The sequence below is a fragment of the Pongo abelii genome, chromosome 3 (assembly GCF_028885655.2).
Source record: "Pongo abelii isolate AG06213 chromosome 3, NHGRI_mPonAbe1-v2.0_pri, whole genome shotgun sequence".
NCBI lineage: Eukaryota > Metazoa > Chordata > Mammalia > Primates > Hominidae > Pongo > Pongo abelii.
The window spans coordinates 100,449,457-100,476,037 of NC_071988.2; the positions used below are offsets into that span (position 1 = coordinate 100,449,457).

The window sequence follows — 26,581 nt, forward strand, 5'->3', positions numbered from 1 at the left end:
AAACTGAAAGATGGTTTACAAAAGATCCCACCAGTACTTCTCAAAATTGTCAAGATCATGAAAAACAAGGAACTTCTGAGCACTTGTCATAGTCAAGAGAAGCTTAAGAGATAGGACGACCAAATATATGGTGGTTTGCTGAATGGGACCCTGGAATAGTGAGAGGACACTAGGAAAAAAATAAGGAAATCGGAATATAAACTTTAGCTAATATTATATCAATATTAATTTATTAATTGTAACAAATGTACCATACTAATGTAAGATATTAAAAATAGGGGAAACTCGATGTGGGGTAGATGGAAGCTATGTACTGTTTTTGCAATTTTCCTGTAAATAGGAAACCGTTAAAAAAATAAGTTTATTAAAAAGTATGCTAGAGGGGTGGCGGTTGGGGGCTGGACCTTGCAGGACTTCATATACTGTTTAAAATTTTAGCGAAATACACTTACTTTAAGAGCTGTGATTTTTTTAAACAGATGGATTACATTTTACCTTATGTAAAATGTCATGGTGGCTGAGGTGCCAAGCACTGAATGGCAAGTGTGGATGCAGGACATTCAGTTTTAAAGCTCTTTTAATATTCTTGGCAAGAGATGATGGTAACTTGAACAAGGATCAGGCAGTGGAGAGAGCATGGCATAATCAGAGTTGGTATCAAGTTTGTGGGTAAAATTACAGCAGTGGTAATTTGATACCACTTAAAATTATGGGTTTGAGAGAAGAAGCAACACATTTAATCTTATGTCTGCCACTGAGCCAGGTCACATTTTCTGGCCTAGAGGACTTAGTGGGTTAAAAGGGAAGTCTTCTTTTCCTTTAAGTCTGGAGTCTTACTTTCTGCTCTTTGGTGAGTAGAAGAAGTTGGCTTTTCCAAATCTGCAGGGGAATAAGTTAATTGCTTCTAGTTAATACAGATTATAGGCTGCAGGCATAGGGGGACCTCCCGTTAAAAAGCTGCCGGCAAACTGGTCAATTGTCAATCTGTCTATGTCTTATAGCATCTTATAAAAATATCAAGGAACTGTCAACACACACATTCTGGCCCTTTCCAATGGTTTGCCCCCATACTGTAGATTCTGTGGAAAAGTTATATCCTTCCCAAGTTAGCTCATGTCAGTTTTATAGAATATTTTACCATAGCATAACCAGGGTTAGCAGCTTTCCAAATTTCAAAATGTGCATGTGTAAGAGTGTGTGTGTGTGAGTGTGTGTGTGTTTTGCCACTAAATTCTTGAATACTAAGTGAATGCCACATATTTCAAGATGGGTAAACAGCTCTGCTCCATGAGATCATTCATGGACCCAGGTTCTCCATCCTGTTGTTCCCCCATTCCTTAGGTTGTGCTGTCTCAGATCTTCATTGGCTTTTCATCTACAGAAGGAGAAAGAGAGAGAGTAGAGGTCAAGGACGTTCCTTTTAAGAAAATAGCATGAAAATTGCACACATCTCTTCTCATCATCACGTGCCCAGAGCTAGCTGTAGGGAGGCTTTAGTGACCATATGCCCAGCTAAATCTTTATTTTAATGTATATATTTTTTATTATACTTTAAGTTCTAGGGTACATGTGCACAACATGCAGGTTTGTTAAATATGTATACATGTGCCATGTTAGTGTGCTGCACCCATTAGCTCATCATTTACATTAGGTATATCTCCTAATGCTATCCCTCCCCCTCCCCCCACGCCACAACAGGCCCCAGTGTGTGATGTTCCCCTTCCTGTATCCAAGTGTTCTCATTGTTCATTCCCACCTATGAGTGAGAACATGCGGTGTTTGGTTTTTTGTCCTTGTGATAGTTTGCTGAGAATGATGGTTTCCAGCTTCATCCATGTCCCTACAAAGGACATGAACTCATCATTTTTTATGGCTGCATAGTATTCCATGGTGTATGTGTGCCACATTTTCTTAATCCAGTCTATCAATGTTGGGCATTTGGGTTGGTTCCAAGTCTTTGCTATTGTGAATAGTGCTGCAATAAACATACGTGTGCATGTGTCTTTATAGCAGCATGATTTATAATCCTTTGGGTATCTACCCAGTAAGGGATGGCTGGGTCAAATGGTATTTCTAGTTCTAGATCCCTGAGGAATCGCCACACTGTCTTTCACAATGGTTGAACTAGTTTACAGTCCCACCAACAGTGTAAAAGTGTTCCTATTTCTCCACATCCTCTCCAGCACCTGTTGTTTCCTGACTTTTTAATGATTGCCATTCTAACTGGTGTGAGATGGTATCTCATTGTGGTTTTGATTTGCATTTCTGTGATGGCCAGCGATGATGAGCATTTTTTCATTTTGCCATCAGAGTGAACAGGCAACCTACAGAATGGGAGAAAATTTTTGCAATCTACTCATCTGACAAAAGGCTAATATCCAGAATCTACAAAGAACTCAAACAAATTTACAAGAAAAAAAAAAACAACCCCATCAACAAGTGGGCGAAGGACATGAACAGACACTTCTCAAAAGAAGACATTTATGCAGCCAACAGACCCATGAAAAAATGCTCATCACTGCCCAGCTAAATCTTGACTTCTATTGAAGAAGTGAAGGATGGATTTTGTAAGCCAACCAGCAGCTAAAGGAGACTTAAGAGGAGTCACTGAAGAATATAAGGGTTATGAAGACAGTGGTGTCCCAGAAACCAAGGAGAAGAGGATGTTGCATGAAGAAGGAGATGATGGTTTCACTTTGGTTACATTTATCCGAATGCCCTGTCCAACTCTTCAGTGTCCCTAGCAAAATCTGGTATAGAGATGGACACTGTTTTTCAGGTGAAACCTGCTGAGTGTGGAGAGTTGTGAAAAATTTTTCCCTTAAATTGAGAATGTTTTAAATAATGCAGCCTATGTTTTCTTTAAGTAACAAGGCCATCCCACTGACGCACTGATGTGGTTCTCAGCAAAAAACTCCCTGCTCTTTCTCATATTAATTGCCATAAAAACAAGTCACTTCTATCATGCATTTGGCTCACTGAGTTATGAAAATATGTAGGTATTTCATTTCTTTTTATGTAAATTTATGCTGGTTTTAGTCCATCATTTGAAGTCCAGAAGTCTTCTGGAACTGGACTGTGTCTGTATTAGTTGTCTTTTCCATCTTGTGGTTTATGGTAAAATTAATAAAAGGCCTTGCAAATCAGTAACAACAGCTGCCATTTACTGTGTGCCTATTGCTCAATGCCTGTTGATAGAGTGCATTGAGGTGCTGGCTGGCTGCCCTCTCATTTAATTTTTGAACATTCTTATAAGGTCATTTTGTTTGTTTGTTTTCTGGCCTGAGTATTGTATTAATTACATAAAATAAAACACTTTGGGGAAACATTGTTAATTTTTGACAGGATTTTCCAACACTAATACTAGTACTGTTATTACAGCTACCATACAACTCTGACCACTAAAGAATTGTTGTTTTTAAGAATTTGGAAATTATTTTATTATGGTATCATTTACATACATTGAAATTCATTCTCATTGCTGCACAGTTCTATTTGTTTTGACAAGCTCACACAATCATGTAACCACCACCACAATCAAAATATAGAACAGTTTTAATAACAATTTCTTTATGATCTTTATAGTCATACCTTCCCTCTCCCACTTTCTGACCCTAACATTTTGCCTTTTCTAAAATGGAACATAAATTGAATCATATTGTATGTAGCTTTTTGTGTCTGGATTGTTTCATTTAGGGTAATACATTAAGATTTGTCCATGTTTCTGTGTGCCTTAGTCTATTCCTTTGCATTGCTGAGGAGCACCCATTGTATGGAGGTATCACAGGTGTTTTATCCACAGGAGAATATTTGGGTTGTATTTAGTTTAGGACAGTTATGAATACAGTTTCTATAAACATGCATGTACCATTTTTTGTATAAACATCAGTTTTTATTTCTCTTGGGTAAATACTTACGGGTGGAATTACTGAATTATATGGTATATGTATGTTTGTTCAACCATGTAAAAAACGACCAAACTTTGAGACTCATTTGGAACTGGAAAATTATTTAATAGCCCTAGATCCATAGTTCTACTCTCCCATCGGAATTAGCTATACTAAAAAAACCTAAAAACCTTCCTTGACTCCCAAAATTTTATTAGAGCCCCCTGTTGTGTATTATCATAAGACCTTTACTTTCTTTTCAACACTTTGCACATTTTGTTTCTTTATCTTCTTATTTAATGTGTATCTTCTCTAAAACACTTCATGAGAGTAGGAATGTATCTGTGTTTTCAGAGTTTAGTACAATGCATATACATATTAAATGTTCCAGAAATGTGTTTCAACAGACAAACTGACATAGAGAGCAATTGGGTCCAGTAATTTAAATGGCTCCTTCAATACTTTTTCAAGAAAGACTAATTCTTGGAAATGGTTTGTTATTCTAGAAGAAAGAAACCTATTGGTCTGGCAGTGATAGTCTAATAAATAGGTAGAATTAGCAATTTTCCCCTGGTGAAACAATGAGGGAGAAGATTGGGAAGAGAGGGAACTGCTAGTGGAAGAGGTACTGGATTGGCCTTTAATTTCTTTACAATACTAAAAAGGATATATCAGAGAAAGTTGTCCTCCCTAGTTATACTGAAAGACCTCAGAATTTTTTATCCTCTCATTTCAGAATCCTCACAACAAAATCCTGTGTCAATAGACTGCAAAACAGCATAGCTGGTAGCAGGGACACAGCCTTTTCCAAAAAGGTATTGGTCCTTTTTGAAACTGTGAGGACTTATACCTTGAAAAAATTATATGCATGCCTAAAAGGAGTCCCACATTTTCTAATGGAGGAGTCAGGTGGACCACAGCTGAAAGTATTAATCAATCATTTAGCATAAAAAAGGGACAATTAGATAATATGTGCATCCTAATGAGATACAGTAGGGAGACAAAACATATAATTTATATGTTTTATTATTGTCAAAAATAATGAAACCTAAATGTGACCAAACTTCTAGATCCACCACCAGTTTACAGGAAATACAAGGCAAAAAGGAACTTGTAAAATAACACCATGGGGATGCATTCAGCAAAAATCCTGAATATGGAACATTTTCTAGGACAAATCATTCATATATATATATGCATACACACATATATGTATGTACACATATATATGAAATAATATATATGACATAACAAGATGTTTGACCAATACATGAATATTTAGTGACATTAAAAATTTATTAATTTTTAAGATTATGATAATGCTATTGCAACTCTGTGTGCTTTCTAACAGATTTCTTACCTTTTGGATAAATGTTTTTGAAGAATTTATGGATGAAATGATATGATGTCTGAGGTTTGTTTGAATAACTCACACTGGGCACAGTATTGTTGAGGTTTAGATAAAACAAGATTGGACACATATTGATAGTTGCCTAAACTGGGACTAAGTACATGGTATAAATAATTCTTCTCTGCTTTTGTGTATGTTTGAAAATTTCCATAATAGAAGTTTTTTTAAAATCATCAAAATAATGATTATACATTTGAAATTTTCTTTAGCTCCAAAACAACTGTTCCCTTTTCCACAACTCTCCCTAGTTCTATTTTCCTTCTAAAATTTTGTGGCATGGCATTGAAACACATAATGCCTTCCATAACAGCCCAAGTTTCTTTCCTATGTTAATGCTCACAGCATTCTTCAGAAGCATATAAAGCTTCATCCACATGTCAAAAACAATAGTTTGTTGGCTTTCACATTTATGCAGCAGAAACCTGGGAAAGCCAGGAATAGAATCCAGTTCTTTGGTCTCTCAATCAAGTTCTCTATCCACCTGTTTAGGTTACTACTATGTTGTGAGCCAAATGAATCATGTAAACTCCCAAATCCTTTAGGCTCCTGGCATATCATATGAAATAAGAATTTGTTCATGAGGGATGACATCTGTTAAAGAGACCTTTGTATAATATTTGACAGCCCCAACATTCCTTGAATGCTTGACAACTGCCATGGGGATAAAACTGAGCATAGCACTAGAACAATCAACTCTAGATTGAGTCATGCTCTGTTAGCCTCACCACGAATTATTATTTATTTTTCACAGGGAAAACAGTATAATAGAGTAAGAAGAAACATGGATTCAGATACTAGTTCTACTGCTAACTTTTATGGCCCAGGAAAATTCTTTGTCCTATTTTAGCTTATTCTGTAAAATGGTTATAATAATATCTACCTCATAAAGTTGATGGTGGGGATTAGATGAGAAAATATATAATAAGTACCTAGTACAATGTCTGCCACGTGTCTAAGCTATCATCACCTGGCCTTAGTCATTATTAGCTAAGTTTTTTTTCCTGTTTTTTAACTTGTACGTCAATGCCTTGATATTACTTGATGTGAGTTGGATTCAAGTGTTTCATTATCTCTGCCCCTTCTCTTGAGAACAGAAAGCTAGCCACCTTTCCATGTGTATACAGAATGACTGTACTGTCAATAAGTGACTGTAGAAGACAATTTTTGAAAATCAAACACTATTTTTTAAGATGTCCTCAAAAATCAACTCTACTAGTTATGTGACCATATCTTTTGTAACCATTTTGTCTTGTAGGTATATATTGATTTTGTCTGTATAGCATTTATTTTACTCATTTTTTAAAAAAGGAATCTGTTGTTTTTCTTTTGACAACCACTCATTCCCATTTTTGGTTTATGTAAGGGGTTAGAAAATTTTTTCTTAAAGGGTCAGAGAGTAAACAGTTGAGAGTAAACATGGCTTTTCAGGCCATGGTTTTGGTTGCAACTATTCAACTCTGCTATTGTACCCTGAAAGCAACCACAGACTATTCACAAACAAATATATACATGGCAATACTTTTCAACAAGCCTTTATTTTCATAACCTGGTAGCCTACTTGTGGACCATAGTTTGCCTCTGGTATATAAAATTTAGATAAAATTACCTTTTCCTGCACTCTATTCTGCCACATGATCCAGAACTGCTAACAGTATACTATATCCATCTGGCCACTGTGGTTGCCTCATGATGGGAATTTTATATAAATTGAACCAATTAGAAACAGGCCCATAACTTTTGCTATTATGGTTAAGGAAGATGCACTCTCTTTTACTTGGGGTAGCTAAATTGGTAGAATATATTTCTGGGATGTCTGGTGGTCATCCTGTTTCTTGGGGAATGTCACTTGGGGAATCTGTCATCTTGTCAAAATGGGGAAGTCTACCTGAAGCTGAAACCAGTGCAGAAGAACACAGAGCTGAGAAACATAATGGAAACTGCGATCTTTTGTGTCAGTAAGACTAAGTTGTTTTCTTCAAGAACACTTTGCCAGAAAAGATAAGACTGCAAAACCAATAAATAAAACAACTCTTCATGTGAGGTGATGTTTCTTCAAAATCTTCCCTGCCTAAAATGATTTCGAGGTTATCCTTTGATGTAGAAAATTGGGGCTTTTTATTACCAATTCTGTCTCTCTCTCTGGATTAAATCCAGAATTGTTAATTATTTGAGTAAAGTTTCAGTCTTGTAAGCAGCCATCCATTTGCCCCTTGGCACATTCTCAAGAAGTTCGGTGGCTTTGTATTTAAGCAAATGTCTAGTTAGTCTTTTCATATTTTCTAAAATGATGTCAACCCTAATTCCAGGATAAATGACTATCAGGGCATATGGTCTATGCTTAATTGGCCAAGAAACAGAACTACAGTCAGGTACTTTGCAGACAGTATAAATTCAAACTCATAGACACCTTTGTTTTTGGGTTCATGCTGACAATAGAAAGCAGTGAATTTAGGCCACATTGCTTTACTTTTGTTAAACTATATTCCAAAGCATTGCTATTAGTTTACTGAGTGCCATTATTAACAATAGCCCCATAAAACTTGTAGTTCCTGGATGATATTGTTAAGAGTGCATTCTCTACTCCATGCAGTGACCTTTTAATAAGAATCCATGAATATAATTTCTTTCAAATCTCAGTGCTAGGAATGTCTGGGTTTTTTTCATATCAATTGATTATTTTTTAAAATGTTATGAACACCATTAATCATGTACATTTTCTCTTTGAATAAACTACTAAGGTACTCAGTATTCAGTTTATGACTTAATTCTAGTAAGGCTAAAGGATCTTTTTTTACCAGTTATTTTTATCCCAATTTCCTAACTAATTTTAATTTATCACATAGCATTGTGAAACAGTTTGTAAATATCTATATGAAGAGTCCTTGTTAATTAGTTAATAATGAAATGTAGGCCAAGAAGGGAGAAAGGGGCAAGAAAAGGAAAGTGGGAGGATACCAGAAGCTGATCTTTTTCATTTAACAGCTTAATCCAGTGCCTTGCCTGGACTGCCACTAGCTGTCTTTTGGTCTAGAAGAAGCCATGAGCAGGTTCCAATTGTATTGCTTCTAAACACTTGCAGACTGTCAAAAAGACCCCATCCCTTTGGGGACATAAGCCCTAGAGTTGAGAGCACCCACAGGATCCACGCTTCCCTGACTCTGGGGTTCTCTTTAGGGCTTTACCAGATGGAAAACTAGCACCTCGGAGCCAGTGAGGTGGTGAGTTAACAGGCTTTATCGACAGATGGAGGACCCCAAGTGTGAACGAAAACAGCTTCAGCTTGAAAGAAAAAAAAATTCAGAATCCAATCTATGTAAGCAAATACCCATATAAACCAATTATTCAAAAAAAACCTGGGGTACAGTGACTAGCTTGGTGACTCCACATAGAGATATTTACCTGTCCCATATTTTGTTAATGCTTTTAAATCAGTTATACTATGTTGAGAAAGAATGATGCTTTCCTGTTTTAAATGTGAACTTAATGTAGTGTGAATAGTTCCCGTTTGTTGCTGTTAACAGGATAGTTACTGACAATTTTGGGAAAACAGAACTTTAACAATTTCACCACACATTGTTTGGAAAACCTTAAGTGTGTCTTTCTGCTTGTGCTTTCTCTGAATGTGAAGATATAAATGTGTGGTAATTGGATCAGATAGATAGATCATAGTTCCATTATATGGGAATATTACTGGAAGTTATGAAGTATTTGTCTCCAGGTTCATCCAACACTTCTAACCATTTAATTTTTATCTATTTCTAGAAATAATTTATACAAAGCAGCTACCTCCAGTACTTAGCTTCTTGTTAAAAAATTATTATAGGCTAATTTTATAACCTACTTATAACTACATAAGTCTTGTAAAATGTATATTTCTTTGGTTAACATTTTATATTTGTTCTATCCAATGCAAAGAGAAAGTATTGACAAAATTACAGATATTTTACTTACTAAGCCTCCATTTGTTTTTCAGCTTAAAAATAAGTTCATATACATCCGTTGCATTCCACTGGCCACAATTTCACATCTTTTTGTTTTTTTAAGTGTCAGAAAAATTTTCACCAAATTATTTGAGAAGTATTTATTTTAGGAACTCTATGAATGTAAATAAGTTTCAGATAAAAATAACAAACCTCCTCTTAAATTTAAAAGGACATCTTATTTCAATTTGAAGAATTTGCAAAATGCATTTTATGGAAAAAAAAGATTTTTCCTCCTTAGGTTTAGAATATCTAAATTCATTTTAAAACTGATTTTTAAATTCAGAAGAAATTATACATCAATTGGAATGCTAACATAGACTTGAGAATTTTTAATTTGAAAAAAATTTATGAGTTAATTAAAATCTTAATTGTATCATTGCTGATACATTTTTGATAAGTCAAAAATCTATTAAAACTGAATTAAAGTCTTCAAAGTTGATTTTAACGTCCAAGTTTCGTTATGACGTGTCATTCTTGACATTAGGGACAGATAATTAATACAGCAAAATTATAAAGGGTTGCACAAACAGAGCCATCTCTGAGGTGGCAGAGGAGCTTAACACTTCATGGGACCCTTTTGCACAAGTGACAACATTGTATTGGTCATAATGGTGCATAGTCCACCATCTGTCTGATAAAACAACTCAGCATGCTAAGTATTATTGACAGGAAGGTGGGAAAACTGCCTTCTTGTGGGGGCTCTGGTTGACCCTTTCTCAAAGCCTGGCAAACTTTCAAAGGTCTTTTCTTCAGTGTAAAATACCATCAATCTGCCTGACTCAGTATTTCCCCTTTCTTAGAGTACATGCAACATTCTTTATGAAAGGAACAGCTATGAGTGTATTCCAGTGATCTAAAATGTTGAAACACAGGTGCCTAAATTGGGTAATGTAAAACTGTCTTTTATTTATGGCCAAAATTTACTGTATATCAGGGAACATCTGATCAGCTATAGAGGTTACCAACGTGAGGTTTCGGTGATTACAGCCAAGTTACAAGGATGGTGAACTTAGGAGTAGTCTGAAAACAGCCACTCCTAGCTGCTCATTCACACAGTGGTATGTATGTGGAGTTAGGTGTCTAGAGATGGTTTTAAGTGGCTAAGACACAGATGTTGGAATTTCAGCCTACAGAAGGTGTGCGCACACATGTTTGAGTGTGTGTATGCTCCCATATATCTACTGTTACAATAATCTGTAATTTTTAAATTCTATTTTTATAAAAAGCTTTATTGAAGTATAATACACACCACAGTATTTACCCATTTTAAGTATAGAATTCAATGATTCAAACACTGACACGTATCACCTTTTACTTCATTTTGACAGTGTTTGATAACATATTGTGATGAGGATTGTGTTACTCTGATTTCTACTTGCTCGTTAAACTAAATTGTTAAATTAGTATTACTGAGGGCAATTTTGTAATTATTGATTAGTGCAAAAACTTAGGTCTAAACATTGACGAAAAGCTGTTCATGAATATGATCTTCAAACGTTTACTTCCAAAGTAAAGCTTCCAAGCTACATGTGGGCCATATTTTCTTTGTCATGACAAAATATGTACAGTTTATTTGATCCCATAATTTGTATTATTCATTATATGCCCTGTTTCCATAGATCTGCAAATCAATGCATATGTGTATATGTGTAGATTAGAAGCTATATTGCTAATTTAATGTCGACATAGGTCTTGCATTAAACAAAAAAATCTTTTTAAAGGCTCTGCAGGATCCCAGTTTACAAAGTCTGTATCCTAGGCAACTTTGAAGCTTTCTAAGGAATATGCCAAGTAGACAGCTGCTGTAGCTACTACCAGAGAACAAATCTTTTTCACCTTGGCATCTGGGTTTTCCATTTCTTGGCCAAAAGAAGCACAATTTTAGCATTGTCTTTAGCTATTCAATAAATGCCAGTGGGTAAAACCATTGGGAATACTGGTGAAGAGCAGTTGTTTGTTAAATGCCATAAGGACCTATTATTTTAGCTGTTAAAATCAATTTTCTGAATTAAAAAAAGTAAACTATGATAATCCATGTGATTTGATTTAGATTTTCTGTAAATCTCTTCCTCCTTTTCTGCCCCCACTGAACCACTGTTGAGAAGATATGTTATAATTTAAAAATCATTATAACTTAAAACTTGGAATAAACTGTAGAATGAGATTTTGAAGTACAACTTATGGAAATCTAATATAACAGACAGAGTAAGTGAGGAACAGGTAGCAACACACAAGATTCATCATAATTTCCCTTTTAAAAAATTGCCTAGAATATGTATGATATATATTAGCCCAGATTACCTAGAACACAGAGCTTGAGACAAAGCATATATGTTAATAATGCTTTCTTGGGGAGTACAATCTCAGGGTAATAAAGGTGAAGGAAGAAGGGAAGTGAGATAGGGAAAAAGGAACACAAATAAAAAATGGTTTCTCAACTAGTCAAGTACAGGTTCACACACCAAAAATGGCAGCTGTTCAGTCATAAGAGATGTCTCCTGAGATCGTCTCTAGAATCTCTGTGCCTTGGAATAATCAGCAGCAGGAGGAAATGAACAGATTTATTTGCCAGTGTATACTTGCCTCTTGTAGTTCTCTTGGTCAAGGTTTATGCCATAGACACTAATGTCATTGCAATTCTGAGTCATATTACCTGGCCACTTGGAATTCTATTGGGAAATCCAGGTCATACTTCCCATAGTATGGTATTGTTGAGTTGGACAGGAGCTGGTAAATTTGCTGTGATTTCTTCCATGGCAGGAGCCATAGACTTATGTCTAAGTCTAGACATCACTCTGGGAAAGATTGAGAGAGTGATAAATATTAAGTGAAAGGTGACAATGACAGCTGGTAGGATTCCATTGAGCAAGTTGGCAAGGCTTGGGAATCAGCTAGTACTAAATGAATCTAGGGAGTCTTGTAGCTGGATTCAGTATGAAGTGTCATTCACTTATGAAATTCAATTTGCATGAATCATTAACATTATATGAACATAACTATTTTGGTTGTCTACTATGCCTTGAGCAAGAGATAGCCAGAAATAAAGATATACATTAATTTATGTGCAGTTGTTAATAGTTTAGCTGGATGATCAGGGTCTTGGAAGGAAGAGAATTGGGAGATCGGTGACAAGGAAGTCTGAGAATAAGTATGTGAATGGGGCTGAGCACAGAGGCTCACACCTGTAATCCTAGCACTTTGGGAGGCTGAAGCAGGTGGATCACTCCACTCGAGGCTAAGAATTCAAGACCAGCCTGGCCAGCATGGCAAAAGCCCATCCTACTAAAGAAAAATACTAAAATTAGCTAGGTGTGGTAGTGCATGCCTGTAGTCCCAGCTACTCAGGAAGCTAAGGGATGAGAATCGCTTGAACCCGGAAGGCGGAGGTTGCAGTGAGCCAAGATAGTGCCACTACACTCTAGCCTGGGTGACAGAGCAAGACTCTGTCTCGGAAAAAAAAAAAAAAGTATGTGAATGGACCTCTTTATAATGGACACAAACTGTTAAGATATTTGTTTTCTATATTAATGCCCACCAAGGGATGTCCATTTTAATAGTCAGGAGGATAAGATGACATGTTCTCTAGTGGTCAGTCAGCTAGATTTCCCCAGCTAGCCCACTGCTTGTACAACGAGCCTATGAGCAAAGTGGTCATGATGTCAGTGATGGAGGTGTGCATGGGCTCAACATCTTGGTGTGCACTTACCAAGGGTGACCTGGCTGCACTACTGCTGAGTGCCTAATCTGCTAATAACAGAGTGCCTAATCTGCTAACAACTCCTGGGAGTACTAGGAAATGGTGCCAGATTAATTACATTGGATGTCTTCCATCATAAAGGGGGAAGGTATTTGTCTCTTGGAATAGACATATTTTTGATAACAGATTTGCCTCTCCCACCTTTAATGCTTCTGCCAGCATTGAACTCACAGAATAATTTATCCTCTTTATGGCATTCCACATATAATTGTGTGTGATCAAGGAACTCATTTCAAAGCAAAAGAAATGTAGCAATGGGCTCATACTGATGGAATTAACTAACCTTACCACATCCCCCATCACTCAGAAGTGGCTGGACCAATTTAAAGATGGAATGGCTTACTAAACCAGTCAGGTATAGTGTCAGTTGAGAGATAATACAGAAATGAGGTTCCATTTTATAGGATGTACTTAGTATATGCTTTGAGTTAGAGATCATTATATGAGGATGCCTTTTCTACAGCCAGAATACGAGGGTCTGGAAATCAAAGAGTAGGATTGGCAATGTTCTTCTCAAAATATCACATAATAACCTACTCATGGAATGTTTGCTTCCTGTCCTGCAACTTTGCATTTCGGTTGTTTATGGATGCTGGTCACTAAAGGGAATGAGGCATGGAAGATACTTCCATCAGTGGAAACAGTAATGATTCCATCGAATGGGGAGATGAGACTGCCAACTAGTCATTTTGGGCTTCTTATGCCACTGAAGAAACATATCAAAAGAAAAAGAAGTTAGTTACTTTTTCTGGTTGGAATGATCAATTCCAATAATCAAGGAGAAACTGGGCTGCTGTTACACAATGGAGGTAAGGAGGACCATGTTTGAAATATGGTAGATTCTCTGTGGTGTCTCCTAGTATATTCATGCTCAATAGCAAAAGTCAACAGAAAAGTATAGCAACTAAAAAACAACAACAAAAAAAGGCAGGGTAACTGAGGACTCAGACACTTTGGGAATGAACATATGGGTTATTCCACCAGGTGAAGAATCGTCAACCAGCTGAGGTTCTGGCTAAGAGCAAAGCAAATACGATATGGCTAGTGGAGAAAGGAAGTCTTAGATATCAACTAAAGTAGACCCTTGAATAACATAGGTTTGAACTGTGTGGGTCCACTTGTACATAGATTTTCTTCTGCCACTGCCACCCCTGAGACAACAAGACCAACCCCTCCTATTCCTCCTCCTCCTCAGCCTACTCAACGTGAAGATGACAAGGATGAAGACTTCATGATTCACTTTCACTTAAATATATTTTCTCTTTCTTATGATTTCCTTATTAACATTTTATTTTCTCTAGCTTACTTTATTGTGAGAATGCAGTATATAATACATATAACATACAAAATATACATTAAATAATTGTTAATGTTATTGGTAAGCAATCCAGTCAACAGAAGGCTATTAGCTAAGTTTTGGGGAAGTTAAAGGTTAGAGTAGATTTTTGATTGCATGGTGGAGGGTTGGCACCTCTAACCTCTTTGTTGTTCAAGGGTCAACTGTACAAGTGCAGAAACAAGGACCATAGTAATTTTGCATATATGCTTTTTGTTTCTAATATTTGCATATATTAACTTTCTTTTCGCTTTCTTCTTTCCATTTACTTTTATATACTAGTCGGTGGAGATTAACTTTATAATTTAGTCTTTAAGTGACAGCATATTCAGTAGAGCTATGGAGGAACTTGAGGAATAACTAGTATAGTAGGTGGTAGATACAATGACTGCTGGGACTATGTCTCTCCTCATTTTGGGGAAAGGGTAAGAACTGCATCACTTGTAAGTAAAATAGTTGAATCTTGTTAGATGGAAATTTAGAGTTATTTTAATGTGGTATGGAAGCTCAAATGTGTTAGAAGGGTGCATATGGAAACTGAGTAGCCAAAGAGGTAGTCTGGTGATCTGTGCTAACTATCAATTTATTACCTTTCAGCTCCAAATCCACCTATCACTACATGCTTTTTGATAATGGAGATGGAACCTATAAGCATTTATCCTTTGTAGCTGGCATGATGTTAAACGTTGTCAGTAGAGGGCACTGGAGGAACAGCGAGGAAGAAGGGGCTTTTCTCTGCTATTCCAATGTGTTTCTTGATGCTGCTTCTTGCTCCTCATGCTTGTTTGCCAGTGACACATGTGAGAGGCATCTAGTGGTACTCATCCCCTTCGAGTTTAAGTGGTAATTGTGTGGATGGCTTCCTGTCAAGTTCCATTCATACCTCCATGAGTGCATTCCTAGTGAGTCTTGTAAGCACTGCAGCAGTCAGCTCCATAGCTGTGGCCCACCTGCACCTTGGAGGGGGATATCCTTCTTGTTAGTTCCAGCTGTAGTTCCAGCTCTAGTTCCCTGCCTACCAGTTTCAGTCCACCTGCACTTTGGAAGTGCATTTCTGGCTTGCCAGGTCTAGCTGCAATTGTGTCTGCCTACTTCAACTCACTTGTACTATGGAGGGGCATTTCTTGATTACCCAGCAATTGTGAATTAGTCTGGCCTGGGGAAACCCAGTGAACTTCTCTGCCATCCAAAGGGTACCAACAATATCTTTTCCAATGACGTCTGAACCCCAGACTTAGAGAAAGGAACTTACAAATTTATTTCTTCATTGGATATTCTTCCTCTGCCCTGGTCCTCCTTAGTCCTCTGCAGTTAATTTTGTTCATAATCTTTATATTAAAATTCCCTATTCAAATTACTATGTTTTCTGTCTCATTCCATCTTAATACACTACCTTGTATTTGGTAAAAAGATTGTATGAATCTTTTTTTTTGGTAAAAGATTTGGAAAAAAGATTGTATGAATAAGAGAAGATATTTTATCCCAAATATTTTAGGGATTTTACTATCCACTCTGGGGTTCAGTTGTTAGTCTGGAATAGAAAACATCAGGAATGCAGTAGACCTATTGGCTATATGGTAGTTACAGCATTCATATCACAGCCATCAGGCTGGGTTACGTCTAACCTGTGCAATGCTTTTCAGGAAGGAGAGGAGCTTAGGGTTCCCTTGAGCTACTTCTTATTAGAGAGAAGAATTAGGCTTTGGATAGTTTAAGGAATCCCACTGCTTACTGGACATAGTCAAGAATGGGATCTCCTCTAGTCAGGAACTAACCCTGGAGGTTAAATGCTTCTTTCAGTTACCCAAGTGATTTTCTGGAGTTGGGTCAAGTTTGAAATTTCTGGGTAGTGGTCTGAGATTGACGAAAGGCTTCCTCAGATGCATACATGGTAGAGAGAAAACCTTGGAGCACAACCCATCAAGAAAGATGTCCCCAGGTTTTGAAGACCTTTTCATTGACTTTCATAACATGTTCTCAATTGGAAAAGGGCCAACTGGATGGTTATTTATATCCTGCACAGCTTCAAATAATATAAAGAAATAATGAAGATGAGGAAAGGTGCTCCCTTTCCTCAATTATCTTGAAAAGATCTTGACAAAATTGTGGTATGGGATTCATGTCCATGCCCCACATATGCGCTTACACCAATAATGCTTGAAAGATAGAGGATTAGGAAGTAATTGAATCTTTCAAATTATCTCGTTCATTTTTTTAACTTGCATGTTCTCTACCCCTTCCCTCACCACTAAACCATAAACTCCATGAGAGCAATCTCTCTTGTGTCTTAATCACCACTGCATTTATTGTATGTTTACCGTCTTTTAAATAAAACAAGTTTACTGATGTGTTAGCAGTTGAAGAGATCCAAGGTACCTCGAGTTACCAGTGGCGAATCCATATGTGTCTGCAGCAACTTCAATTCTTGCCTCCTCAGAAGAAAGAATTCAACTGAGGGGCATAAAACAGAAAAAGAGATCGAAGCAAGTTTCAGAGCAGGAGTGGAAGTTTATTTAAAAGGCCTTAGAACAGGAAAGAAAGGAAAGTTAACTTGGAAGAGATACAAGAGGGTACATGAATGTCAAAGAGAAAATAAAAAGGGCCTTTAACCTCGATCCTGGGACTTTATGGGCTGGCCTCTTTCCCATGATTCTTCCCTTAGGGTGGGCTTTCCGCAAGTGCAGTGTTCTCCTTACCCTTGGGAACTGAGCATGCGCAGTGTGTTTAGAGAGTTATACGAATGCCCAACTGAGGCTTTCTTTCTTTTTCCAATGGAGTGTACATGGAAGATCATACTATGCCATTTTTGTATCTTAAGGTGCATGACCAGGAAGTTACTTCTCCCTGGGGTCAGCCTTTAATTAACACTTTAATGTTAACAGGTGTGGACCATCAGGAAATGGCCTCTCCCTGGCTCTGGCTGCCAAGTTATCACTTTTAGAGAGGGATTGCGATAATTGCCAAACCATCACCTGACTTTTCTAGCGGGTGGGGTGGGGAGAGCCCTCTCCTGCCCTGCTCATGCCTAACTGCCTGTAACAGGCCCACCAGTCCGCTTCATTGCGCTACTTCCAGTAATACTAAGCCATAGGCATCAGTATGTCTGTTAACTGAATGAAAGATATATTGCCCAATTTTTCATTTAGTACTTTGCCTATTTGTCTTTTTCACTTTAGTATTTATTTGTTATCTGATTCTTGGTAAAACAGTATTTGGGAAACTGAAATTGGAGTAAATGTTAATGTTCCCATCACTATGTTTCCAATATAAAATTTTTAAAATTAACTGGTTTACTACTAAGTAAACTAAAATGTAAGCATTTTATTATAGCTCTTGAAAATAAGAATTTGAGCACTTTTAAAACTTAGAAATACTCCAAATATTAATTTAAAGAATCCTTTAAAATACAATTAAGTATTTAAGCTAAATGGATATGTAAAAAGAAAAATTTAGTGGTATCCTCAGGAAAAAGAAAGGATCAACTTTGTGAAAAGTAACTAGCAATTAAAATTTTAAAACAGACTTATTTAACACACTTTGAAAATGCGATTAAATCCATCAATTGAACCTGATTACTTCTGTTCCTAAGGCAGTTTACAATAATATACCAATAATCACAGTAAGTGCTAAATAGTGAGCTAAGCACTTAAAATGCATTCTTTCATTTAATTAATTAATATATTATGTAAAGAATGCAGAGAGGCCTGGAGTGGAACTAAATCCACTGATCATTACTTTCTAAATTCATTAGCAATTCACTTAGAATTCAAATTCCTTTGATACAAAAGTTTGGTTTTTCTAATCAGAATCACCCTCTCTCAAGGGAATCAGGGCTAGTCCAGGGAGCTAGTGGCTCTTTGGGCCCCAGTTTTGGTTTCTTGAGGCAAATGGTAGAGCAAGAAGAGTCTCACTGAAGGTCAAGGGCTGGAGGGAGCTGGAGTTGTAAGTCAAGTCAGGAATGTGAGTGAGGTCAAACGTCAATGGTAGTGGTGCAGAAGTAAGACTTGAGGCTAGGGTGCTAAAGCCAGGAGTTGAGAGGTGGATATGGCTTAGAAAACAGTGAAAAACAGATGGCAGGGCTGGAGGGATTTGGAATAATTGTTGAAACTATCATTATGTATTTCGATAGCTTGACTTTATAGGTCCAGGGGAGAGTGGTGTATTTATCTGGCTTAGGAAGCCATATACGAGAAAGGTGATTGCTAAATCTATATTATAAACATTTGATTATCCACATTGAAGCTTATTTTTTCCAGATTGTTTTTTTGTTACCTTCTTCACTACATTTCTGAGAATTTCATATCTCCCCTGCATTTCAGTTTTCCCTGTATTGGCTTCCTCACAATCTATTCGTCACAAAATTCCTTTGCCATTTGCCTGTATTCTTCCAAACATCTACTTCATAGGAAGTTGAGACACAATAACAGTTTTTATGGAGACAATACTTAATGATTCAGAACCACAACAACTAAGAATAAGAAGAGACCTTAGGCTTGGAGGCAACATAGCCAACTAGATACAGCCAGGAGGAACATCTGCCACCAAGTGACCAGAACATCAGTAAGACTGGCGCACTCCAAGCAGATCTTCAGAGGGAAGGCATTGAGAGCAGACAGAGGGAGGACAGAGATACTGGGTTGAAGGGGGAGAAAGCTGGGAACCCTGCCCAGGACTACCATGCACTGAGACTCATTCCTGGCCCCAAGCAAGTCCTGGGGAAGGGGTGAGTTAAGCAGGTGTGGAGCAACCTGCTCTCACCACTGGTCTCAGGAATCTTGGCAGCAGAAGACCCCATGACCCCCGCAGACACTTGAACTGGTGGAGAGAGCAGCTTAGAGAGGTGGTAGGGGCAGAACTCCAGCTGGCACAGATCCCAGAGGATTTGGTGTGGGAGTGTCTGCAGTGGAGCACAGCCACGGATGCCTGTCTCCCAAGGCTTGCCTTGCTCCCCTAGGAGACTTTAGCCTTAGGGGAACTATTGGACCTGAACAGAGCAGGGAAATCTTGCCTATGAGATGAGGCCAGTCTGACCTGAGCACTTCCCTGTCTACTGGCCTCTCCTAGGGCCCTGGCCTGACCACACCTGCTTGCAGTGCAGCCTCAGATGCCAAGCTATGGTGCCTCCCTAGGGCCCACATCATAGCTCATGCACAGGTGGACCGGGCCTAATTGTCAGAGAGTTCCAGCAGAACGGCCTCCCCACTGACATTCACCAGCCCGCCTGCACCCTCCCCCAACTGCAACCTCCCCCATACTGCTTTGCCAGTAGATGCACACCCATGACCAACCCCCAGAATCGTTTGATGGGTCATGTGGGATCAGGTGGACCTCCCTTCTCTTCCCCTACCACTGGCAGGTATTTGCATATATACCCCACCATGCCATTGCTGCCAGTGTGAGCACACTCTGCCCCCTGCTGTGCCACCATTGACAACATGGATGCACATAAGACCAGCAGCCCTGCCTGCCATTCTGTGCCACCATTGCCACTGGCACAATTGCAAGTGTGGAGACCTCTAGCACCACTTTCACCAGTGCTCTACCCCTGCATTGATACCACCGGCATAAACCTGTGCCTGGAGAACAATGGCCCCACTCCCCACCCTGTGCCACCATTGCCACCAGCATGAACATGCGCATAGAGGGCAGCAACCCCACACCTACCAGTTCCCCACCCCGTGCCAATACTGCTGCACATGGAGAACAGTGGCCATGCTGCCACCACTGCTGCTATGAACACCCGCAGGAGACTGGCACTGACTGTACCCACCAGCTCCCTGCCTTAACCCACAAGCATGCACTCCGCCATGCTGCCACTGCACTGACACATGCAAGTGAGCACAGATCCCACTACCTCTGCCTAAAAAGCACTTTGGCTGACACCACCTATTGGAATGTTGTGATGAGCAGTCTGGGAGCACTTGAGCACCCCCAGTGCAGCAGGTTCCTAAGTGTGAGGGGCCAGAGAACAAAGCAGGGAGCCCAATACCAGCTCCCAAGAGTTACAGCACATGGCCCCAGAGTCCTGAGTGGAGCCCTGGGCCCCTAAAATCTTCCAGAAAGGAACCAGTCAACTGAACCCGCCTCACAAGGTTGAGAAAGAACCAGTACAAGAACTCTGGCCACTCAAAAAGCCAGAGTGTCTTCTTACCTGCAAATGACCACAGTACTTCCCCAGCTATGGTTCTTAGCCAAGCTGAAATGTCTGAAATGACAGATATTGAATTCAGAATATGGATAGGAATGAAGATCATTGACATTCATGAGAAATTTGAAACCTAATCCAAGGAATCTAAGGATTAGGATAAAACAATACACGAGCTGATGAACAAATGACCATTATAAGAAAGAACCAAACTCATCTGATAGATTTAAAAAACTCACTTTGAGAATTTCAGAATACAATTGCTAGTATTAACAGCAGAATTGACCAGCTAAGGAAAGAATCTCTCTGAAATAACCAGCTCTCTGAAATAACACAGTCAGACAAATATAAAGAAAAAACAGTAAAGAAGAATAAACAAAACCTCTAAGAAATAAGGGATTGTGTAAAAATACCAAATGTAAGGCTTATTGGTGTCCCTGAAAGAAAGAGAAAGCAAACAACTTGGAAAACATATTTCAGGATATCGCCATGAAAATTCCCCAAACCTTGCTAGAAAGACTAACATTCAAATTCAGAAAACACAGAGAACCCTGGCAAAATACTACACAAGAATACCTTCTCCAAGACACACAGTCATCAGATTCTTCAAAGTTGAAAGAAAAATATTGGGTGGGCCAAGATGGCCAATTAGAAGCAGCTATGGTCTGCCGCTCTCACAGAGAAGGACAAAATGGTGAATGAATTCTACACCTTCAACCTAGGTATCCAGGTTTTTGCATTGGGACTGACTAGGTGGTCAGCATGACTCAGAGAGAGTGAGGAAAACTAGGGTGTGGCTATGGCCCACTCAGGAGCAGCACAGAGCAAAGGGAGCTGTCATCCCCAGCCAAAGGAGTTGAGTGATTGTGTGACCCCCGCCCAGGAAACCACATTTCTGCCACAGATCTTTGCAATTCACCCCCTATGAGGCCATGCCACCAGGGCCTTGGGTCTGAGGCAGAGAGCTGTGTAGATTCTCAGCGGCCACTTGGGCGTGCACGGAGATGCAGGAGTTTTTGCAAACTCCGGCCCCGGGAATTCTAGTGAGGCAGGAGATCTGTCCATTCCCATAGGAAGAGGGCTGAAGCCAGGGAACCAAGAGGCCACGTTCAGCAGACCCCGCTCCCATGGCACCTCACAAGTTAAGACCCATTGGCTGGAATTCCAGCTGGCCAGCGGCAGCAGACTGGAGACCGCCTGAGATGATTGAGTTCCACAGGAATTCGGAGACTGAAACTAGACCCCTTCTTTATACCATATGCAAAAATCAACTCAAGATTGATTGAGACCCAAATGTAAATCCTAAAAGTATTAAAACTCTGGAAGGTAACCTAGGATATACCATTCTGGACCTAGGACCTGGGAAAGATTTCATGATGAAGACACCAAAAGCAATTACAACAAAAACAAAAAATTGATATGTGGGACCTGATTAAAGTAAAGAGTTTCTGCACAGCCAAAGAAACTATCAACAAACAGGCAACCTAAAGAATGGGAGAAAATATTTGCAAACTATGCATCTGACAAAGGTCCAATATTCAGCGTTTATATGGAACTTAAACAAAATTACAGGAAAAAAACGCCACCATTAAAAAGTGGGCAAGGGACTTGAAAAGAGAGTTTTCAAAAGAAGACATACATGGGCGCTACAAGCATATGAAAAAATATTCAACATCAGTAATCATTAGAGAAATGCAAATCAAAACCACAATGACATAGCATCTCACATTAGTCAGAATGGCTATAATTAAAAAGTCAAAAAATAACAGATGCAAGTGAGTTTGCAGAGAAAAAGAAGCACTTATACACTGCTGGTGGAAATGTTAATTATTAATGGCTTAGCCGTTGTGGAGAGCAGTTTGGCGATTTCTCAAAGAACTGAAAACAGAGTTACCATTTGACTCAGCAATTCCATTATTGGGTATATTCCCAAAGGAAAATGAATCACTTTACCAAAAAGACGCATGCACCCTTATGTTCATTGCAGCACTATTAACAATAGGAAACACATGGAATCAACATAGATGCCCATCAGTGGTAGACTGTATGAAGAAAATGTTGCATATATACACCATAGAATACTACATGGACATAAAAATGAATGAGATCATGTTATTTGCAGCAATAGGGATGGAGCTGGGGCCATTAGCCCAAGCAAACTAACACAGGAACAGAAAACCAAATATCTCATGTTCTCACTTCTAAGTGGGCGGTAAGCATTGAGTACATATGGACACAAAGAAGGGAACAGCAGACACTGGGGCCTACTTGAGAGTGGAGGGTGAGAGGAGGACGAAGATTACAAAACTTCCTATTGGGAACTATGCTGATTACCTGGGTGATGAAACAATCTGTATACCAGACTCCCATAACAGGCAATTTTCCTGCATAACAAACCTGCCCATGTACCCCTGAACGTAAAATAAAAGTGAATGGAAAAAAAAACAAAACACCTTTTGTTAGCTTCTAAAACAAACAAACAAAAAATAAATGACCTGGCCAATTGTGCTGCACATACTTGTCTTCCCACTTATAATAATTTATGTAGTGTGCTATACATTTTATTTTCCCTTAACCACCAGATCCATATGAATAAAACTGATTATGCCTCTTTCAAAAGAAGAGAAACCTTATTAGATTATTTATCCCTACGCTTTCATTTTAAAATTCCACTCATTCAAAAAAAAATCTGCACTCATATGTTTATCATGGCACTATTCACAATAACAAAGTCATGGAATCAACTGAAATGTCCATCAACAGATGATTGGATGAAGAAAATGTGGTATATATACACCACGGAATACTACTCAGCCATAAAAAAGAATGAAATGTGATTTGCAAAAACTTAGATGGAACTTGGGACCATTATTCTAAGTGAAATAACTCATAAATGAAGTCATGAGTTCTGACTTATAACTGGAAGCTAAACAGTGGGTTGCATGAACTGAGAGAGTGCAATGATAGACATTAGAGACTCTAAAAGATGGGATGGGGGAGGCGGAATGAGTGATGAAAAATTACCTACTGGGTACAGTGGATACTACTTCAGTGATGGGTACCCTAAAAGCCTAGACTTCAGCACCAAGCAATATATCCATGTAACAAAACTGCATTTGTACCCCTAAATCTATTTTTTAAACCCTACTCATTCAACATTATTTATCGAGCACCTAAAATGCACCAGGCAGTCGTCTAAAAACTGGGGAAATAAAGGTGAATAAAAGAGGTCAAGCTCCCATCCTCATGGGACATACATTTTATTGGGGTAGATAGATAATAAGCAATAAAATAAATATAAAAATGTAATATAAATGGCAGGTAAATGCTTTCAAGGAAAAAAAACATCGTAATGGCATAGAGAATGATAGGAGAAAGGAATGTGATTAGGGAAGTCTTCTCTAAAAAGTGAAATTTGATCAGATAATTAAAGTGAGAAGAAATTCATGTTGCAGCTCTGAGGGAAGTATGTCCAAAGAAAATCCAGTGAGAACAAAGTTGGAGGGGCAGAAAAATTTCAGGATTAGCAAGGAGGCCAGTGGCACTGAAGAGGAGTGAGAGAAGTGGGAAGAGATGATGTTAAAGAGATATGCACATATCACACAGGTCCTTGAGGGCCACAGTGAAGAGTCTGAAACTGATTCTCATGCAACAAGGAACCATTAAAATGTTTAAGCAAGGAAAAGGCATGATATATACTTTCAAAAAGTATATATCAATAAAGAATACACTGAAGAAAGGCAAGAGAGAATGCAGGGAGACCAGTTAGGGGTCTCTTGAATTGTCAAAGGGAGAGGCGATAATGGCTGGGATCAGGGAAGCAGTAGTAGAAGTGGTGAGAAGTAGCCAAACATGGAATATATTTTGAAGTTTAAGTCAACAAGACTTGGTTGATTTTATAGGAAGTGCAGTGAGGATAAGAGAAGGTTGAAATGTGACTATAAGGTTTTCAACATTTGTGTCAGGATATGTAACATTTGCCAAGATGGTAAAGACTAGGAGATAAGCATGTTTTGGGGGGAAACCAAGAGTTCTAGTTTGAATGTGTTACACTTAGACGCCTCTTAGATATTCAAATAGAGTCATCAAATAGGCAGTTTAATATAAAAATGTGGAGTTTGGGAGAGGTCCAGGCTACAGTTACCAAATTGTGGAATCTGTTGCACAATACTAGTATTTAAAGCCATTGGACAAGATGAGTAAGTATAGAGAAGAGAAGAGTTCTGGAGGGCTGAGTTCTGGAGCATACCAACATCCAACCACTGAAAAGACAGAAACCAGCAAAGAAGATTTAGAAATCGGAGGAGAACAAGTTGAAGAGAAGAGAAGTGAAAGAAGTGATGACAGAGAGAGAACTAAAGTTTAGTTATTGAGCAGGGCAAGAAGGGTGTCATTAGTGAGCCAACATGAATGATTTCAACAAAGAAATAGAAGTCCTACTAGAGAATATTCAAGAAGAAATGAAAAGTAAAGAAATGTTCTTAAAAATAGGGATCAGAAAATGGGCAGTAGTTGTAGGAGGCTGTCATCTCTAGTGAAAGTTTTATTATTTTTTAAATGAGCGATATTAGAAAATGTGCTTATGCTGACAAGGATGATCTGTCATGCCTAGACTTTTGAGTTTGAGAGGAGGACACATTGCCAGACTTTTATTTGTCAAAATAGATGAGCTTTGTGTCAGGAGGGGAGGTAGTTTTTCGTTGACATCTTCATTAGAATCAGTAGCATTGAATAAGAATAGCTTCAGATTCCCTTTTTTAAGACAAACATAAATAACTTCACAGGGCTTGCTCTGCCTCACATAGATTTCCAGGAATCTAGGCATGTGGCAGGAGTGGCAGGCCTGCCAAGCAGTGTAGCTGGTTCTGTGTGATGGATTGGTGAGCTTTGATGAATGGCCTATGCCAGGCAGCACCATTAGAGCTGACTCACTACAGCAAGATTAATTGTATTAGATTGTACAGACATCTTTCAAGAGAGAAGCATTTCTGTTTATCTATCGCATGTCCATCACAAAGGGAGTCCCTAGCAGCCTGTCATAATCCATAAAGAGGAACAAAACATTTTCATATCTATCAAGGATGCTTTCAGCGGTTTCCTCACTTCCTGTTGCATCCTCATGGCCAATAAAAACATACTTTTTGGAGTTATTATGGAGTTATTAAATTCTCATTATAAGTTATCCTTGGCACTAAGAGAGAAAATTAAAATAAAATGGTCTAAAGAACAAGGTAAACCATGGATTAATCTAGTTTGTATAACATAGCAATTATTATATTGTAAATATTTGTCCACATGGTGTCCCAGATTCCCTAAGAGATAGTATACAGTCTGAAATATATTGTGTTTTATGTTTTTAAGTGAATTAATTTGTGAATAAGATACATAACACTATAGGATTAATGGGAACTTAAAGAAATATTTAAAAAGGATTTGTCCTTTTTCTTTTTTTTTTTTTACTTTTTTGCTTTTAGTTAATTTAATTAATTAATTTATTTACTTTTTAAATTATTATTATACTTTAAGTTTTAGGGTACATGTGCACAACGTGCAGGTTTGTTATTGATGAAGAAAATATATAAGTCCAAATGACACATACACCATATATTTTTAGTCAAATGTTTACATAGAGCTTGCTATATGACAAGTAGTGTAAAAATTGCTTCACAAATATTAGTTCATTTAACTTCATAAGTTGGTATTATTATCAGTATTTTACATATGAGGAAACTGAGGCAACTAACAGTGGCATGGAACATAAATGTGGAATAGTCATGTAACTAAATGATATACAGAAATGATAATTAACTATAATTATATACAATAATGTCAAAGAATCTCCCAAAATGTAGAGTGAAAAAAGGAAGACACAAAATACTACATGCTGTATGGTTTCATTTATAGAAATTTCAAAGACAGGGAAAACTGATCTATAGTTTCAGAGATCAAGATAATGATCACACTGGGGTTGGTGGTGATTGGAAGAGGGAGTGAAAAGAGCATACATTATAACAACTTTTTCCATTGTTGATGAATACTTGCATTGTTTTTAATTTTTGCTA

The 26,581-nt window shown here is 38.1% G+C and overlaps 1 protein-coding gene across 5 annotated transcripts in view; it reads right to left on the reverse strand.

Moving 5' to 3' along the window:
- Positions 1-559: 559 nt before the first annotated feature.
- NAA11 (N-alpha-acetyltransferase 11, NatA catalytic subunit) overlaps positions 560-26,581 on the reverse strand; it is a 96,040-nt gene continuing 70,018 nt past the window's right edge. For all 5 annotated transcript variants that reach the window (XR_008524587.2, XR_008524589.2, XR_008524586.2 and 2 more), the window contains one exon: positions 560-1,375. The gene's annotated coding sequence lies outside the window, so the exon portion shown is untranslated. The remainder of the gene's footprint in view (positions 1,376-26,581) is intronic.